Consider the following 15,920-nt stretch of genomic DNA (forward strand, 5'->3'; position numbering starts at 1 on the left):
AACAAGCTGATCTAGGTCTTACTAGGTATACTTGAAATACCCTGGCAAGTGTGTTGAGGCAAGTTGGAGCAAAATCCTGCAGGGCACCGGACCTCCAGGAACAAGATTGGAGACCCCTGCTGTAGCATAATACTCTGAAAACATTAATTTTATAATCAAATCTAACTCTCAAAAATCACATTTAATACAAACAGACAATTTTTCAACATAGGCTCATTCTGAAAACATAGCCTTATATATATTTCTGGAAATCGCAAATTATGTAGCCAGAGATAAGTATGGCTGCATTTTGTCTTTAAAACGCATGCTACAGGGCGGTATGATGCTGTAAATAATAATAATCCAATGATGAAACTAACATCATAGCCATCCTTACAATGCCGTTACATTTCCTGCTAGGAGCTGACTGCTTAAGTCCTTATGGACAGCTTTCCCGCTGTTACCCATTTGTTCAGTGGCTTGCAGTGTACCCCGACTTGAGATGCAGAAAGATGGTGAAAATCAGAGGGGTTTTGGTTTTCTGGGCTACTTTTCAAAACACTGTTGGTTGGGTTTAGGGAAGGAAGTGAGCGCTGGTCAATCGGTGCTTTTAAAGACACTATCAGGTTTAGGGAAGGGGGTGGGCGGGGTTATCGGTCCGTTGGTCAGTCAGTCAGTTGACAGCCTCCTCTGGTGGATTTACACATGAACAGCAGCCTGAATGGCAGTTGCGAGAGAAATGTAAGATCTGAAAAAGCATACACAGCAGCCTCTGGTGGTTTTAAGACATAATTGCCGCTCTCCAGAAATGTAGGGGTAGGTTTTCTGAAAAATCCTGGGTAGCCATTTTTACTTATTTGTTTCTACTGTTGTGGAATTAGCCAACAACTTTTGAAATGGACATATTGCAGAACTGCTCTTTAGAAAAAGTTTAATTCCTTCCAGAAGGCTTATCTATTAGAAATCTTTCCCCCTGTAGAGTACTTAAATAAATATCATTGTGGTCATGAATATTTCAGTGAACAGGATGATAAATAATTAATGCTAAAATTGTATCTTAAACAAAATAGTAGAGACATATCTGATGAAAGTGCAGCAGTGGTTCAGCAACCCTTGACTCTGTTAGCAATAAACACACTTAATTGGTCATTAAAACCAACTGCTATTTTTTGATGATAGCATTAAATGTGAAAGGGCACAATGTTTTCCCCGAGTTCTCCACACCAAAACTGTTGAAATCCACTGAATTATATCAGTTCTTTTGGAGCTATTGAATGGTGTATGTATGGCAGAATGGTGCCGCTCGCTGTAGATTTGCTTGTGATTTGACATAAATTGTCAGCCTTGCTTTAGCATACACTAGTTTGATTGGTCTTTTTATGGTTGTGTTATGACCATGACCAGATGCTTCCCTCTTTCTGTTGGTACAGAGAACTGTTCTGATGAGGCTTTTCTTCCAGTTGCATTCATGTGAGTGAGTTGAGTGTGATTGCTGTCTCTCTGTAACAGATGTGTCTGGAGTCATGAGGTTTGTAAGTAGTGAGATTGATTTGAGTCGGCTGGATGATTGATTATTGCAGTTATTCAGATCCTGGGGAGGAACAGTTGCTCCTGTCATGTCTTATGCTTTAAATATTTAGCTCAATATAATAAGCAGACTTTGATTACTGTTTTAGTTAGATGCATGTCATTTTCATGCAGAGCATTCATTTTTTTTTAATTCTAGTGTACTTCTGCGGCTTATTCACCATGAATATTCTATATTCCAGTATGTCCCAACCCTGTTCCTGAAGGCAAACCAACACTACACATTTTTAACCTCTTCCTAATCAAGCATACTTGAATTAACTCATCAGAACATAAGAAGAGACTATAAAACCTGAAGTTAATGAGTTAGATAAGGGAGACATCCAAAATATGTACAGTTGGTGTGCCTCTAGGAACAGGGTTGGGAAACATTGCTATATTCTATATTCATTAATATTGTTCTATTATTCACCAACATGCCTGTAGCCAGGGAGATTTGGGTGGTTTGAACGATCCACCCCTCACAGTCAAACATATATATATATATATATATATATATATATATATATATATATATATATATATATATATATATATATATATATAATAATAATAATAATAATAATAAAGTGTACTTTTAAATAACTATGGCCAGTAATTAGAATCATATGAAGCCTCAAAGCCACAATAATGCAATGCGAGTCACATGACATAACCCACCGAACGGTAATTTTTGAATCTTTCATGTGACATCCTCATCCATAATGAGTAAGGCTATGGGTTGAAACGAGTCAGAGAGACGGAAGAGAAAGTAGGCAGCAGCGTCATTGTTCCAAAATGTTGAATATATGTTCAAAAAGACTACCAGACAGGGTAAGGGTAAGGCTTACCTACTTCCTAACAGATGAGAATATGTCACTACCATGGGGTTCTAGACTAACTGGCCGAATTAAGCTGCGATCTCACTGGACTTTTCTCCCTATAGGCTTCCATTCATACGTATGCAAATGCATTAGACTGGAAACGCAAGCTTGTGTGAAAATTTTCGCAGTTCGCTTCGTTGCCATGTTCAAGCTTGGTGAACTCTGACTTGCGAAATCGCATCATTTGACTGCGTAAAACCAGTCGAAGATCAAAACTGACATCTCTAGACAAACACTTTAAATATGAACCAACCGCTCGCTTTTTTAAATGTCTAATCATCTTGTTTAATCCCGCCCCTTTTCGCAGCGCCGTACAACAGAATTTTGCAAGCTCAAACTCGAGTGTGACCACAGCTTTAGCCGGGACGTCCTGTATATTGGGCATTATTGATTTGTCCCGTGACCTCCCATTCCCTATTTTTGCCATAACGGTCCAACTTTATATTAAGTGTCCTTAACTACTATGTACTTACATCAAAAAATAAATACAATGTACTTACTGTGTTTATAATGTATTTGAGAACACTTGTGGTGCTTTTGAGTTGGGATAGAGATGGGGTTATAGACAGGTTTGGTGGCATGGGTAGGTTTAAGGGTGGGTTAAGGTGTAAGGGATGGTCAACAGTGTATTTACAAATGTAAATACAAAAGTTAATTACAGATGTAATTACATACATGTATTTAATCAAGCATAAGTACACCTTAAATACATGTATTTACACAATAAGTACATTGTATCAAACTATTATTTCCTGTGTAAGGACATATTAGTTAAGGCCACTTAATATAAAGTGGGACCGCCATAACATTTTTTGCAAATAACTGTCCGATGAAGGCTTTACTACTAAGCGGAGTCCCAAGCTGTCAGCTGTCACTTCACAGCAAAAGGTGCTCATCCCATCATGTTTGCGTTTTTGAGGCTGTTTACACTGGTCATTTCATTCTTTTCTCATCGGATATAAATCCGATTGCTTGGACAACTTCAGAAGGTGGCCTGCCCCTTTAGAGAAACACCATTATATGAAAATGTTTGAATAATAATGTCTGTTTGAATATAAATCACCTATTAAATATTTAAATATTCAAGCATGTGGTGCTTTGATAAACAACCATTAATACAATCTGAACATATTTAAAAAGAACTCTAAAAGTAAAAATAAAATGTTATCAATATTGTGCATATCGATTATCACAGCATATTTCATTATTGAATTTCGCCATATGTCTACCTCTAGAGAAAGTCCCTATAAAAAATGATCTTAGTAAGCAACTTGACAAAACAGTCATTATTTTAGTTACTGCAAAAGCTAATCCAGCGCAAAACAATTCATAAAATGTCACAGAAATGCTATATTTAAAGTTCTTAAAGAAATACAAAATGTGGGGGGAAAAGTGCTAAAAAAATGGTCTACTTTTAGAGAAAATAAACCCGCCCTTCACTAGACTGAAATCAAAATTCTGCTCTTACTTATTATTTAAATCTGTGAACACTTATTTACAAAATATTTACAATAGATACAAGTTGCCAACATTCTTCAAAATACCTTCTTTTATGTTCAACAGAATAAAAAAATCTCAAGTAAATGGTGAGTAAATAATGTCAGTATTGTCATTTCTGGGTGAACTACCCCTTTCTAGGTGTGCTATTATAGGTTAAGAGGCTTTAATATTAAAACACATTTGCAATATCTCTTTCTAGTTTATCTGAAATGGTCTGACTGAGTTTCAGTATCCTCCTGAAAAGCCCAGAGTGCTCTTATCAGGAATTTTAACTTGCTAAGCTTCTAAAGCAATTGTAAACACAAACAGTGTTGGTTTTATCAGCCGATGTGGATGATCAAGCATTACCAAATTTGCAAGCAAGTCAGAGCCAGGTTTGCAAGCAAAAATGTTTCACAGTGGTAAGTGTTATTCAACATTTTAGAAACACACAGTGTCTTCATGACATGTAATGTGACCACTACAATTTACTGCAGCGATGCCTTCTTTCCTGGCTTATGTCTTCAGTTGGCATTATGCTAATATTTCAAATACTAAAAGAAATGTTTGCAGAAGTAATTTTTAGGCATTATAAACACAACAGATACAGTACATTAATAAAAAAAAGTTTATAAAAAACATTACATGCATCATATGGTCTTTGTAAAAAAAATCCTATTGCTATGCATGTCCTAGTAAAAAAAAAAAAAAAGTGAAACACATACCATTCTAATGCACTGGAGACCTGAAAAACATAAGTCATGTTTTCGTGAAAGTATTGAGCATGCATCATTATGCCAGTATTGGAATAAACATGGCTGGATGTGGTCAAAAGGGATTGCCCTTTCAGTTAGCATGCTGTTTTGTAAGACTTGACCCTCTCTGTGCTTTAAATAGTTGAGAAAAAGTCCCCTTCCCTCACATGCCTTGTCTCTTCCTCCTCTTTGTCTCTCCCTGTCTTTGTGCATGAGGAAAAGCTTGATAGGTCTGAATGGTAAATACTCTGGGTGTTAAAGCAATCAGAGGGGCTTAAAGCCATGAAGTCCTCCCGCTGTTATCAGCCAAAGCCTGGCGGGAGCTGACACTAGACCTAATGTGATTCACAGCTTTCCTTAAAAGCCAATTAAAGCCGATTTTTCTTTTCCCTTCATTGATTTGGGTTTGTGACCTTCTCCTCTTTCGTATTTATTACTAACGCATGCAGAAATACCAGACGTTTTCCTCTGTGTGGTATTTCAGGATGTCAGCAAATACTTTGACAATGTTGGTCATGCATGGTTAAGTTAATGCTATAACTGTCAGAGTATGGGAAGTCAAAAATATTTGTAGGCACAAGTTTAAATGGATGAGAATGATCTATTTTTGGCACATATATACTGTACATTAATTTAGTTTATTTACTTCATATATACTTGTGTTTCTCTTTGATTAGGTAAATGCATTCTGGCTCCATTGAACAAATTTGGCAGAAATATGTTAAAATTTATCATTTTTTAAGCATGCATCTTCATATAATACTAAAGGTGTTCATTATAAGCATTTTTGAAGATGGGGTAATATTATTCATTCACTGGCCACTTTATTAGGTACACATTTTGAACTGCTCATTAATGCAAAAATATAGAAGTTAATCAAATAATAGAAACACAAGCATGTAGATGTGGCCAAGACAATCTGCTGTAGTTAAAACATAGCATTTATGCAAAAGAATGACGTGTCACGATCTTTAATGCCAAACAAGATGGAGTTTTTTCAGAAATTGCTGATCTTCTGAGACTTTCATGCACAGCCATCTCTTTGGTTTAAAGAGAATGGTCCAGAAAGAGAGACAATATATGATAATGATGAAAGAATACAGTGAAATATTCCTGGTTTGATGAACCTTGATTTCTCCTGCGGAATTTGAATAGTAAGCTCAGAATGGTAGGCTAGTCTACTTAACAGTTTCTTTCCACAAATCCTGAATTCCGATCACCTTACCCTCTGAAATATTACCTACATTCCCATCTCCCAAAACCAGGTGTCCCTCCCCACCACACCACATGAAAACCACAAAACATTATGCAGTTCTGAATACCACAAGACATCAAAAGATGAGTGTGCCTCACACAGGTGGGTGGACTTGACAAACCACCTGTAGATAATACAATCTTTCATCTCCGACCCAGACATTTGCGCCAGTTTACACATTTACACCAGACACTTTCTAACAATCACTCCATATCTCTATAAAACCATTGAGCATTTTTGAGTGTATTTCACACATGATTGGGCTTGACTAAACACCTGTAGAAACACTCTTCTCTCTATATGCACCAGACACTTTAACAAGGACTCAATAAGGAAAACATGCTAACCTGTGAATGTAATTTCTTCAACCTTAAATGCCTCTTTTGCACAATACACTCACCGGCCACTTTATTAGGTATGCCTTACTGGTACTGGTTTGGGCCCCCTTTTGCCTTCAGAACTGCCCTAATAATTTGTGGATTAGATTTAACAAGGTACTAGAAATATTCCGCAAAGATTTTGGTCCATATTGACATGATCGCATCATGCAGTTGCTGCAGATTTGTCGACTGCACATCCATAATGTGAATCTCCTGTTCCACCACATTCTTGCTCTAGTGGATTGAGATCTTGTTACTGTGGAGGCCATTTGAGTACAGTGAACTCATTGTCATGTTCAAGAAACTAGTGATGGTTGTGCGTGAAAATCACAGTTTCTAAAGTACACAGACCAGCCCGTTTGGCACAACCATGCCTTGTTCAAAGACACTTAAATCACCTTTCTTCCCCATTCTGATGCTCGGTTTGTACTGCATTAGATCGTCTTGACCGTGAGTTGCTGCCATGTGATTGGCTGATTAGAAATTTGCATTAACAAGCTGTTGGACAGGTGTACCTAATAAAGTGGCCGGATTGTATATTGCAAAATACTGTAGGAGGTATTTGTATATTCTGTCTTAAATTAAGTGTATAGTTAAGTATTTATAGTAGATGTATATACTATAAATATGTTATAGTACATTATAGTTACTATAGTTAGATTAACACTCCGGTATGTTAGATATGTACAGGTTTAGCTCTTACATTCAGTGTTGTGTTACATATTTCTGATTGTTTATTTATGTCGCACAATGGTCTTGTGTGACAGGACATTTCTTTCCACTATATGTCCACACATGTAGTGACAATAAAGCTCAACTTGACTTGAATTTGGCGTAGACAACATGAATGCAGGGATCCATCCAGTTCTGTTTAGTTTCTCCATCATTACCAGACTAATCTGTATGCTTTTAAATATGTTATGTCTTATTTTTGCCAATTGCATGTTTACTGGCTTACTTTAAGTACTGTGACACAGTATACATCATTACTCTAAGCTGCAAACAACATCTAAGATTCGCTGGCTTCAGTTTGAGTAATTGACGCTGCTCGGTAAAGCCTCCAATTGATCAAATTCCTACATTTTCCCCTCTTTCAATACACTATTTTCGACCGCTTCCAATTCCTAGTCTAATTTTATCACACGAGAGATCAATAGGGATATACAATAAGCCCCATTGCCTACACACAGACTGCTTTCCAACAGCTTTCAGCATGTCCAACCTGAATGCATTTAGTCCTGTGGAGATTTACTGTATGTATCAAAGCAAATTGTTCCTTCAGACAGCGGTTAGTGGATTATAATGGAGCTGCTATTGTGCTCCTAAAATGACTCATTCACTATATTTATTGCTTTCTGATGGCGCTGACTGTAAATAAGCCTTCATAATGCAAAAGCTCTCCCTGGTGCCTGAATGCAGCAAGTGGGCCAAATACTGAAGCTGGTTTATTGTTATCTATGTTGTTTGTATGTTCCTAGCTAGCGTGAATAGTCTTGCATTCATAAATGCATGAGCAGCAAGTATTTTATCATATGTAAGAGGATTAGAGTTGTTGGGATTATATAAATAGGAGAGTTAGAAAACCATCACAGTTGATATCGGGTTTTGTTAAACAAGAATGTATGATTTTCTACGACCGTATTCCACTTAGATATGTTTTCAGTGTAGAAGCTAGTCAACCATATGAGCATTTCAGTGTACCTACAAGAAGAAAAAAACATGTCTCAATCTCTCTCTCTTTCCTAGTGTTTTTTTCCCCTTATGCTTCTTATGACAGGTCCTGCAGGGCAGACTTCCTGAGTTTGACTTGTTTTTGTACAGAGGAATATGAGGGATTTATCCCTGCTGTTATACGAACACACAAAGGCCTCTGGGTTTCTGGTCTGTTGGGGATGTGTCTCTCTATCTCATCTCCTGTTAACAGAAGCCTAAACCATTAGAAAACCTTAAAAGAACGCTTAGAAAAAAAGATGTATATAATAACACACTGTCAAGCTGACATGCAATGTTTACTGTTTATTAACCTTCTAACTGGAAATTGCACTATATATATGCTAATCTAATTATTTAGGTATGTAAACAATCAACGGTGTTATGTACTGTCAGAAATGCTACAGTAGAATAAAGCTAATTCATTAGCGCTCACACACTTTTTCAGCAGCACTGATTGCATTAGAGTTTTTTAATTATTCATTTAGTTTGCTTATAGACTGTCTTTGTTAACTTTGTTAAAGCTTTGGTAAATATTTTTAAGCCTCAAAATGAACCAAATAGCTCTGAAGTGAATCACAATATTATAATTTTAATTTGAAACTAAGAAAACTTGACAAAATAATTATTGAAGGAATTTTATTTTCACATTTCCGGGTTTTTCAGGGTGCTTTTACACCTATTAATCGATTCAGTTGTTCCAAAACAGGGATTAAAATTGTTATATTGTTACTCTTTGCTCTTGGTGCGGTTCGCTTTTACACTGCAAAGTTTCTAAATGGACCAAAAGAGCTAAAACAAGTCACGTGTGAGTAAACTCTCCTCACAGAGTGTCAGGGTTTATTTTGCAGTGTCCCGCTCTGCTGTCAGGGGAGGTGGTGGTTTGGTGGTGTTTGACAAGGTGCGCGCAACTTGTTTGAAGAGCGAGGAGAGATGCGGTGGGGAGGGGTGAGAAGGGTGCGCGATGTATTTGAGGACCCGTGAGATTGCCGGGACATTATCACTCGTTAATGGGCATCCGGGAGACTCCCGAAACTTTCCACCCTACTCATAATTCTCTCTTCATAAAGCCGTATGCCTATTACATATCCACAAAACACTGTGATATAACAGCGTCATGGTTGGGTAAACTTAAAGCACAGTGAATTGGAGAGTACAACAAATAATTTTTTTTACAACCCAATTTGCTGAAATAATAAAAGGAAAACTCCACGATGGTGTTATCAAGACATTCAGAAAAAGGAAAAAAATAGTATGAGGGAATAATAGGAGAGACAAATTTCAAATTTACTCTCTGCCCCATAGGCGCTGCATTAGAAACATCTAGCATAAGCGGTAATTTGTTTTTTTGTTTTTTAAAAAATCAAAATGTTAAAAACCTTCAAGGATTTAAGCTTGTGATGTCCGTTAAATGCGTCATAACAGTCTTATGAAAAGGCTTCGCCATTTAAAATAAAAACAAATATACTACACTACTATTCAATTGAAGGTCTGGAATGGATTATATCTAAAGAAACAATATATTCTAAACTATAATATGTGTAAATTAATGCAATAATATCTGTATATAAATACTAATATAATATTAATATTCATTCATTCATTTTCTTGTCGGCTTAGTCCCTTTATCAATCCAGGGTCGCCACAGCGGAATGAACCGCCAACTTATCCAGCAAGTTTTTTTTACGCAGCGGATGCCCTTCCAGCCGCAACCCATCTCTGGGAAACATTCACACACATTTTACACACTCATACACTACGGACAATTTAGCCTACCCAATTCACCTGTACTGCATGTTTTTGGACTGTGGGGGAAACCGGAGCACCCAAAGGAAACCCACGCAAAGGCAGGGAGAGCATGCAAACTCCACACAGAAACACCAACTGAGCCGATGCTCGAACCAGCAACCCAGCAACCTTCTTGTTGTGAGGCAACAGCACTACCTACTGCGCCACTGCTGTCTCCACTTCACTTCCTAATCTGCAATTGCCCCTCTGGATATACCACTAACTGTACCCCAAAAAAAAAAAAAAAATACTAATACTTTCCTTCTTAGACTTTACAGACCTGAAACTTGCCTATAGCACTTATTCATTGTTGCTCTTATTGTTGTGTAAATTGCTTCCTTGTCCTCATTTGTAAGTTGCTTTGGATAAAAGTGTCTGCTAAATGAATAAATGTAAATGTAAATGTAACTTATTCAGTTTTACAGATTTAAGTGGATTGAACATAAAACAATTAAGTTGTACCTTAATAATTGACTCAGTAATTGTGTTTTTAAGCTTATATTAAATAACGTTTTACGAAACCACAAACATCATTTTAGGAGTTCACACTTATAGGAGGCCACCAATAGCCTTGTGGTTAGGTGCGTCGACACAGCATCCAGGTGCAACCTGAGTTCAATTCCTGGCTCGAGGTCCTTTGCCGATCCCTCCTCTTTCTCTGCTCCCCACACTTTCCTGTCTGTAAATCTCCACTGCCCTATCAATAAAGCTGAAAACCCCTAAAATAAAATTATTAAAATTTTTTTTTAAAAAGCTTGTTTGGCATGCTGTCCCAGTTCTTCAGAGCGAGAGGGGAGATTTAGCTCAGGCAGTTCTCACATTCTCCCCCGCTGATGTGGCTAAAGGTGAACTACTTTAAGAAGGAAAAATACTGATACTTGGAGCTAGACTATGGTGCCCATTTGGCTTAGTCGGTTTACATATAACGGATGGAAATTAAACCACACTGAACTGAACTTAAACTCTGAAAACTGGACTGACACAGTTTCAGTACTATAATCGTCAGGTTCAGCTGCTTTGACATAATCTACAAAAAAAAAGCTCTATAGAAATAAAGGTGAATTTAATCGATGCAAACCCGGGGAAAACCCACACGGAGAGAATATGCAAACTCTACACAGAAATGCCAACTGGCCCAGCAAATATCAGAGCCGGCAGTGTTCTTGCTTTTGGGCAACAGTTCTGGGCCACCCAATTTAAGTGAAAGTTTCTTCCTGACGAAGAATGTTGTGGATTGATGACTGTGGTTATTTATAGGATCTTAGGATTCTTCTGTTTAGAGGATCATGATTAGCTAAAAATTAGCTTATAAATGAACTTTTTGAGTGCACATTAGTGTATTTATCTAGCTGTTTGCCAAGCAGTAAATATAACCAGTCTATTATGAATCCGTCAGCAGACATATTTTTGTGTTCAGTGTGAATAAATTCAAATGTATTGTATACATATGTCTCCTGCTTGGTGTGAAAAGATGTTATGAAAGTATAAGTGATCAGTCCTTGTCATGTTCAAGGTTACAATGAGTAAAATGTCTGTAACAGTGTATTCGGCTCTCTCCCTTAGGAATAAATCAGAGGTCCTGCCAACAAAAACTATACCAGGACCAAAAGCTTGAACTCAGCTATTTTCCATGACCAGCCCCAGGGGATAATAAAAAACCCACCCTCATTAAAGCACCTTCATAATTGGGAAGGAACCTCCAGACGGAAGATCAGGAGTCCCATGTTGGCCTTTAAAGTGTACACAGAGGCGTCAAAGAGACAGAAAAAGGCAAGAGATATTGATCTCTGCAATACTGGGGAGATGAGAGAACGCTAGGAAGGAAGATCATTCATCACGTGAGTTTTGACAGCACTTGTTTTGCTTCTGTATGTACTAGGTTACCTTAAAATCTATTCTTGTTGTTGTTTTAGCTGTAATCTCTACAGGGTTTTAGCAAAACTGAACACAAATATTGTCATGCTGTCAGCCCATGCAACAACCGGCAGCCTCTCAATAGTGCTTTTAATGAAAGCAACCTCTGTATGTACCAGTCCTTCAGCTGTCTTTTTCTTTCACAGAGGCCTTTTCACTTTCCAAATTGTGTTTTTTATCTCATCTGATGTTAGTGGGAATTTAGCATTGTGATTGGATATTCTGTGGTGGAAATATGCGTATGGCAGTCTTCCTCCTAATGTGACTTTGGAAACACTCCAGCTCATTTTGCCCATTTAAATGCAGAGGAAGCAAGTGCTGTTTGTTGTGTAACCTTTACCCAGCCGGAGAGGCTCATGGGATGCAAACACTGGCAACTGAGAGGCAGGCCTTGCAGATAAGAGTACACAGAGCAGAGAAACATTCACAGATACCCCCATGAGCACCGCTGTTTCTACACTATATCCCTGCCAAACTGTTTATGGGACGGAGAAGGTGTACGACATCCTTTCGTTCTTTTGTTCCTTCTTTATTTATTTATTTATTTATTTTGCTTTTTTGTTCTTTCGTTCATTTGTTCGTTCTTTCTTTCTTTTGTTTGCTTGTTTGTTCGTTCAGTCTGTCTTTCTTTTGTTCGGTTTTTAATGCTTTCTTTCGTTTGTTCATTCTATTTTACTTTCTTCCGTTTGTTCTTTCTTTCTTTTGTTGGTTCGGTCTTTCTTTTGTTTGTTTTTCTTTCTTTCTGTCTTTCTTTCTTTCCTTCTTTTTCTTTCTTTCATTGGTCTTTCTTGCTTTCTTTCTTTCTTTAGTTCATTCATTCTGTCTTTCTTTTTTCTTTCTTTCGTTCTTTCTTTCTTCCCTTCCTTTGTTCATTTGTTTGGTCTTTCGTTCATTCGTTTGTTCATTCGTTCTTTTATTCATTTGTTTCTTCTGACATTCTTTTTTTGTTCTTTCCTTTTTTCTTTCTTTCTTTCGCTCCTTTGTTCGTTCGTTCGGTCTTTCGTTCATTCGTTTGTTCTTTCTTTCATTCGTTTGTTCATTCGTTCTTTTATTCATTTGTTTCTTCTGACATTCTTTTTTTGTTCTTTCCTTTTTTCTTTCTTTCTTTCGCTCCTTTGTTCATTCGTTCGGTCTTTCGTTCATTCGTTTGTTCTTTCTTTTGTTCGTTTGTTTGTTCGTTCTTTATCTGTTCTTTCTGTCGTACTTTTTTGTTCTTTCTTTCTTTCTTTGTTCATCCGTTCGGTCTTTCTTTCGTTCATTCGTTTGTTCTTTTGTTCATTCGTTCCTTATGTCTTTCTTTTTTGTTCATTCTTTCTTTCGTTACTTTGTTCATTCGTTCAGTCTTTCTTCTTTTCTTTATTTTTCATTTGTTCTTTCTTTCTTTCAAAATATTTTGAGTCTCGCACTTGCTAGTATATACAGTTTGAGTCAAAATTATTAGTCTTCTAGTAATTTTTTATCTAGTTTACAGAACAGAGTAAGGAATTTCTTAAAGTATTTCCTATAATATTTTTTCTTCTGGAGAAAGTCTTTAATTTTGACTAAGGTAACGAAATTTTTAAAAAAATGTATCATTTTACAGTTTTTCTTGGTTGCTTTAATGCAGCCGTCAACTGAAACTCCACATTTTCAAAACAGTTAACACACAGGCCTAAACAGCGGCACTCATGGTCAAAATGACACATTTTCCTTGCAAAAGGCCCATACCGTGTCAAAACATTTAAAATATGCAACAAAAGCTAGTTTTATCTTCAAACAACTCAACTTGCAAACAAGTATATGAGCTCTTTCAATTAATTATTACACAATGGACAACAAAATACAAAATGCAGAACTCAGTGTGAATCAATGCACCATTGCTTGCCATTGTAGCCTATTGCCAATGCCATTTGTTGTCTTTCTATTTGGGCTGTCAAATTTGCCTAAGAATTGGATCCAGAATAAGAAATGCTTTGATTAAATTTATATCGAATTCATGACATCTTTCAAACTGTGGCTGAAAACTGAAATACTGTAAAAAAAAAAAAAAGTCTGTAAAAAGACAAAAGTAATAAAATACTGTAAATATTAGAGAAAACACATGTAAACCAATATACAGTCAAATCTATTGGGAATACAGGACATAATAACCACTATCGACCTCATCCATCCATGCTGGCACAGAACAACACAGACCTTCCACCTTTTTTAATGTTTACAGACTGACTGCTAATTGAAGAATTGTGTTAAGCAGTGTCAAATCGGTGCTTCAGTGAATTCATACTGATCTTGGTAGTTTCTAATGGTTAGGAATAGATGGTTTCTGTTTAATACCATTGCTAAAACAATGGAGTTAGGACCGCTTGAATGACAGTTGTGTTAACTGTTTTGAAAAATGATGGGGAAAATGTGTCAATCCAATGAGAACGGGTTTACACATTTGCAAGACCTGTCTTCTGCTCTGCTGGGAAAGTGATAATCAAAATAAAGTGAAACCTAGTTTCTTTAACCAGGTCAAAGCAAACAAGAAAAACTGTAACAGTAGCATAAACAGGACAACTTACCTGACATTGAATTATTAGAAAACAATGCATAAGATTCCATCAACAAGTAGTGCAGTACAAACAAATAACCATGATTTTGCCAAGTATGATGCGATCCTGCATCCTTGTTGATCCTGTAATATCATTTTTGTTCGAAAATGTAATCCATACTTATTCCCTACTCCTAAACCCAACCATAACTGTAAATGATTCCCAAAATCAGAAGTGAGAACAAGTTGAATGACAATCATGTAGAAGTGCATAAACCTAACCCTAAGCCTAAACCTAACATGAACGGTAAACATATGCCTTAATTTTGATTGACTGATTGAAATGTTGTTTTAGGATCAACATAAATGTTAATCCAGAAACATGTCCTACTTGATAAAATCAGGATGGCATCTTTTCACTACATTTTACGAAAGGACACATGCACGCAGTTGTCAGGCATTTGACGACAAACAAATGAGAATGGCTTCAAGCAAGAGAGCACACTTTTGGTGCGAGCGGGAAACGATGACTATGCTGAGAATTCTGTAAGAAATGCAGACATTATAAAGCGTCTTGACTTTGTCGCAGGAGCATGAATGAAAATTAAATGTAATGAATAGTAAATGAAATGGCAGAGATGGCCTGTTGCTTGAGAATTTGTATCCACCGTCATCTGTTTGCACAATATAAGTTCAATGGACTCACAAGGTTCACTTGATTCAGCTTAAATATGTAAGCAACCAGGATTTTTTTTTAAGATCAGCTGGACAACTGAAGGCATATGGTTTGTTTTGTGGATGTGTTTTTGGTATCTTTCAGACTTATAGGACTAATCAGGACTAATAGGACTAATAGGCTACTATTAACATTCATACCAGCAAAGCTTATTATTTATATCAACTGTAAATATCAGTCTAAATATACACACACGGTATTCTTCCACAATCATGAATAAAAAAAACACCAGGCAAATTTGAATTTTAGTTTTTATTTTAAACATTTCATTTGTAGTATTACAACAAACAGATACACATTATGGACTTACAGCAAAGATTCTTGAACGAATTGGGAAACTATTCTTTATAACTAAGTTATTCTTGATAAGTTAGCACGTCTGCGCAGGAGTGCATCCATATGAAATCACAGCTGCAGTGCAGCTTCAACAGCCTCTACATGATCCCGGCCCAATGTTATAGGTCCTCCAAACATAATGTTGAGATTGACTCGATAAGGGAACGTCTCGACTCGCTTAATGGAAAACAAGCGACACAGATGATGTGTAACATTACTGCAGAGCTGCTGTAAAGCAAGCATTCGTGGTTCATTACGATCTGTGTACGTAACTATAGCAACTGTGGCACCCATCACCGTATGTTGCCAGAAACCAAAGTGAAACGTTTAGAAAAAAAAGCCACTTGAGTAAGGGTGACAAATAAGAAGTTTGTTGCAATAATCTTAATGAAATCTGTTACCTCAGAGATTCTTCCGCCTCAGGGAGGAAGGACTTTCATGCAAGCAGACACAGGTGGCGATTGTAAATGACGTCATCCGCAGAGGAAGCGCGGTTTGCTGGGCGTGCAAGTCTGAGCGTGCAAGCCTGGAGGTGCAAGTGCAAATCTGCAGCCAGACTCTATTGAGTCTTTTGCTTTCCTTCTCAATTGTCAAGCATATCTCAGTCTCTCATTTTTAAGCATATC

The 15,920-nt window shown here is 37.0% G+C and overlaps 1 long non-coding RNA gene across 1 annotated transcript in view; it reads left to right on the top strand.

The window, feature by feature from the left end:
* The window catches only part of LOC147834015 (uncharacterized), a 262,202-nt gene that overhangs the window by 219,906 nt on the left and 26,376 nt on the right, over positions 1–15,920 (top strand). The window contains exon 6 of the long non-coding RNA XR_015507945.1: positions 11,360–11,634. This is a non-coding gene — a long non-coding RNA (uncharacterized LOC147834015). The remainder of the gene's footprint in view (positions 1–11,359; positions 11,635–15,920) is intronic.

This window comes from Danio rerio, chromosome 14, assembly GCF_052040795.2.
Source record: "Danio rerio strain M-AB ecotype USA chromosome 14, GRCz13ab, whole genome shotgun sequence".
Classification (NCBI taxonomy): Eukaryota; Metazoa; Chordata; class Actinopteri; order Cypriniformes; family Danionidae; genus Danio; species Danio rerio.